Raw genomic sequence first — 5,000 nt, forward strand, 5'->3', positions numbered from 1 at the left:
GTGTACCTGGGACGCTTCCAGGAGCCCGGGGAAGATTTTCTGGAAGAGTCCTTGGGACTTAGTGCAATTTTTAGAAAATCTCGATTTTGTGAAAAATGTCACATTTCCCCTACTACCACCACAGGGGGGGCGTCAATATGTTGTAAAGCACCCAAGGGCAGTGACCTAAATGCGGGTAAAGTTTGCGGTGCACGGGGGGAAAGTTGAATTTTTGGATGAAAATGCGTATTTTCATACTTTGAAAATTTCAGGCGTGTGTCGGACTTCCAGGCGGGGGCAGCCGCCAGAGGCGTACCGGGGACGCTTCCAGGAGCCTGGGGAAGATTTTCTGAAAGTGTCCTTGGGACTTAGAAATATTTTGAGAAAATCTCGATTTTGTGAAAAAATGTCACATTTCCCCTACTTCCACCACAGGGGGGCGTCAATATGTTGTAAAGCACCCCAGGGCAGTGACCTAAATGCGGGTGAAGTTTGCGGTGCACGGGGGGAAAGTTGAATTTTTGGATGAAAATGCGTATTTTCATACTTTGAAAATTTCAGGCGTGTGTCGGACTTCCAGGCGGGGGCAGCCGCCAGAGGCGTACCGGGGACGCTTCCAGGAGCCTGGGGAAGATTTCATGAAAGTGTCCTTGGGACTTAGAAATATTTTGAGAAAATCTCGATTTTGTGAAAAATGTCACATTTCCCCTACTTCCACCACAGGGGGGCGTCAATATGTTGTGAGGTACCCCAGGACAGTGACCTAACTGTGGGTAAAGTTTGCGGGGCACGGGCGGAAAGTCGAATTTTGGATGAAAATGCATTATTTTCATACTTTGAAAATTCCAGGCGTGTGTCAGACTTCCAGGCGGGGGCAGCCGCTGGAGGCGTACCGAGGACGCTTCCAGGAGCCTGGGGAAGATTTTCTGAAAGTGTCCTTGGGACTTAGAAATATTTTGAGAAAATCTCGATTTTGTGAAAAAATGTCACATTTCCCCTACTTCCACCCCAGGGGGGCGTCAATATGTTGTGAGGTACCCCAGGACAGTGACCTAACTGTGGGTAAAGTTTGCGGGGCACGGGCGGAAAGTCGAATTTTGGATGAAAATGCATTATTTTCATACTTTGAAAATTTCAGGCGTGTGTCAGACTTCCAGGCGGGGGCAGCCGCCGGAGGCGTACCGAGGACGCTTCCAGGAGCCTGGGGAAGATTTTCTGAAAGTGTCCTTGGGACTTAGAAAAATTTTGAGAAATTTCCGATTTTGTGAAAAATGTCACATTTCCCCTACTTCCACCCCAGGGGGGCGTCAATATGTTGTAAAGCACCCCAGGGCAGTGACCTAAATGAGGGTGAATTTTGCGGTGCACGGGCGGAAAGTCGAATTTTTGGATGAAAATGCGTATTTTCATACTTTGAAAATTTCAGGCGTGTGTCAGACTTCCAGGCGGGGGCAGCCGCCGGAGGCGTACCGGGGACGCTTCCAGGAGCCTGGGGAAGATTTTCTGAAAGTGTCCTTGGGACTTAGAAATATTTTGAGAAAATCTCGATTTTGTGAAAAAATGTCACATTTCCCCTACTTCCACCCCAGGGGGGCGTCAATATGTTGTAAGGCACCCCAAGGCAGTGACCTAAGTGGGGGTGAAGTTTGCGGTGCACGGGGGGAAAGTTGAATTTTTGGATGAAAATGCGTATTTTCATACTTTGAAAATTTCAGGCGTGTGTCGGACTTCCAGGCGGGGGCAGCCGCCAGAGGTGTACCGGGGACGCTTCCAGGAGCCTGGGGGAGATTTTCTGGAAGAGTCCTTGACACTTAGAAAAATTTTGAGAAAATCTCGATTTTGTGAAAAATGTCACATTTCCCCTACTTCCACCCCAGGGGGGCGTCAATATGTTGTAAGGCACCCCAAGGCAGTGACCTAAGTGGGGGTGAAGTTTGCGGTGCACGGGGGGAAAGTTGAATTTTTGGATGAAAATGCGTATTTTCATACTTTGAAAATTTCAGGCGTGTGTCGGACTTCCAGGCGGGGGCAGCCGCCAGAGGTGTACCGGGGACGCTTCCAGGAGCCTGGGGGAGATTTTCTGGAAGAGTCCTTGACACTTAGAAAAATTTTGAGAAAATCTCGATTTTGTGAAAAATGTCACATTTCCCCTACTTCCACCCCAGGGGGGCGTCAATATGTTGTAAGGCACCCCAAGGCAGTGACCTAAGTGGGGGTGAAGTTTGCGGTGCACGGGGGGAAAGTTGAATTTTTGGATGAAAATGCGTATTTTCATACTTTGAAAATTTCAGGCGTGTGTCGGACTTCCAGGCGGGGGCAGCCGCCAGAGGTGTACCGGGGACGCTTCCAGGAGCCTGGGGGAGATTTTCTGGAAGAGTCCTTGACACTTAGAAAAATTTTGAGAAAATCTCGATTTTGTGAAAAATGTCACATTTCCCCTACTTCCACCCCAGGGGGGCGTCAATATGTTGTAAGGCACCCCAAGGCAGTGACCTAAGTGGGGGTGAAGTTTGCGGTGCACGGGGGGAAAGTTGAATTTTTGGATGAAAATGCGTATTTTCATACTTTGAAAATTTCAGGCGTGTGTCGGACTTCCAGGCGGGGGCAGCCGCCAGAGGTGTACCGGGGACGCTTCCAGGAGCCTGGGGGAGATTTTCTGGAAGAGTCCTTGACACTTAGAAAAATTTTGAGAAATTTCCGATTTTGTGTAAAAATCACCCATTTCCCCTACTTCCACCCTAAAGGGGCGTCAATATGTCGTAAGGCGCCCCTAGACAGTGACCTAAGTGGGGGTGAAGTTTGGGTCTGCTGGGTGGAAAACTGAAAAAAAGCGATTTTGTGACTTTGAGAACAAACAGAGAGCTCAAAACTTTGAAAAACGTCAGACCGCTGTCAGACTTCCAGGCGGGGGAAAGCTCTGAGGTTGTACCGAGGACACTTCCATGGCCCCCGGATTGATTTTCAAGAAAGAGTCCTTGGGACTTTGAAATTTTCCGGCGAGCTGTTTTTGGCTTCCGGGAGCCGTAGAACTTTGGGAAATCGATTCCGCTCACCGGTTCAGGGTGTTTCGAGCTAGTCCAGGTCCCAGCTACGCCGCCTGGCCTCCAAATTTCGCAAATTCGAAAAAAAAAAAAATAGAACCGGAATGAGGAAATTTCTGGCCGCCGGATCCGCCGCACGGCTCCAGGAGGTCGGACACTTTTTGACTTTGTTCCCTTAAAGTGGGGGTCGGTGTCTCACCATGCAAATACCCAGTTTTGCACACCAGCTGCAGGATATAGGAGAGAGAGGTACCTCTCGGCCCCGACCAAAATCCGTTGTTTTCGTGGTTCCTCGACTCGGGTAGGCGGTTTGGCGAGTACCCCCCTTTTGCATGGAAGTTCGCACTCGCGCCGAGACCAGGCTTCCGCGGCTCCAGGGGGACTTTTGCCGGTTGTCCGTCCCGAGTCCGAGACGCGTTTCCTGGGTCGCCCGAGCCCGAACGGACCCTCCCCACGTGGGTTCCTGTCCTCTGAGGGCGACGGTCGTCAGAAGGGGGGCAGATCCAGAGTCCTCGTCCGCAGGAGGGCTCTGGGAGGGCGGATCGCTCCTTCTGACTTTGTCCCCTCGGAGCGGGCTCGGCGTTTCTCTGTGTCGGATGTCTCCCGCTTCCGCGCCAACGGGGAGACCTATGAGAGAATCGCACCGCGACCCGGCTTCCGTCTCGAGGGCGCCCGGAGCGCGCCGGACACTCGCTTCCAGGACTCCAGGGGCACGTTTCTTCCCCGTCTCCCCCGAGGGGAAGAACGGAGGCAGGGGTTCCACCCGAGCCCCTGCCCTTTCTTCCGATCGATCTGGCTCAGCGCTCCCGGGTGGGGAGGTGGTGCCGCTCGCTCGGCCCGGGCTTTGGAGCCCGCGTCGGTTTACGGCGGGCGGTCTCCTTCCTCTGTTACCCCCCCCCGGGTTTCAGGCACTCGTCCTTGGGCGCGCACGCCGGCGGTCGCCCTCCCGTCTACGGACGGAGGCGGCCGAGCTGTGGGGAGTTTGACCCGAACCGTGGTACGGCAGCGGTCCGACGACCCGCACGGGCGAACGGAGGGGCGCCCACCCACCTCGGCGTGGGGGCCCGCCGTCCGAATCGCTCCCCGCGCGGGGCAGCACAACGATCTTCTCCGAGGGCGGCCCTTTGACTTTCAGATGCGCAGCTCGTCCGCGGAGGCCCGCGCCGCACCCCAGCGTCCGAAGGGCGGCCTCCGCGGTGGGCATCGGCGAGAGCGGCGGCGGTGGGTGGCGCTTCCACGCCACCGCCGAGCTCCGCGTTTTCCAGTCTTTTCCCGAGCCCCTACGATAGTGGGGGGATGACAGACGTGCGGGGAGGCGGGCGAGTGGGTTCTCACCGTGCGGTGTGCCCCGCGGCCGAACGCCGTCGCCTTCCCCTCGTCCGCCGTCCTCCGAGGCGGCTCGGCAGGGAGCGCGAGAGCGAGAGGGAGAGCGAGAGAGAGAGACCAAGCGGACGCCCCGGAGCGAGAAGGGAGGATGGAGAAGGAAAGACGAATCGAAGGGGGGCACGAGTTTGGCGAAGGGAGTACCCGGCGTATTGCCGCACCGGACTTCGTCTGTTCTCAACAGTCGAGACACGGCTTCGGGGGGAGACGCCGCTCGGTCGGTCACCTTTGAGGTTACGGGCAAGAGCCCGGGACAAGGGACTACGCCGGAGGGCGACGCCGACACGGCCAGGCCGACCATGCCCCGCGCTTGACCTCCGGGTCGCTGGGGCTTGTGCCGGAGCCGCGGCGGACCCCGACGGCCAGCCCCCCTCTCCCACTCCTCGCGCCCGTCCGCCGGTGGGTCGAGGACCCCCCGCGGTGGAGGCAGGTCTAAGCCAGACGGCGGCGCCGCACAGGCCCCCCCACGCCCTGGCCCCTCTCCCCAGCAGCGACTCAGTGCGTCGCCCCGGGAGCGGTGGGTCACGAGGCAGGGCGGCCGTGGCGTCCTCCGGAGGCCAGTCACCTCGACCTTCCCGCGCAAGGGGTGGTCTTTCG

Source organism: Ranitomeya variabilis, unplaced genomic scaffold (assembly GCF_051348905.1).
Source record: "Ranitomeya variabilis isolate aRanVar5 unplaced genomic scaffold, aRanVar5.hap1 Scaffold_142, whole genome shotgun sequence".
Classification (NCBI taxonomy): Eukaryota; Metazoa; Chordata; class Amphibia; order Anura; family Dendrobatidae; genus Ranitomeya; species Ranitomeya variabilis.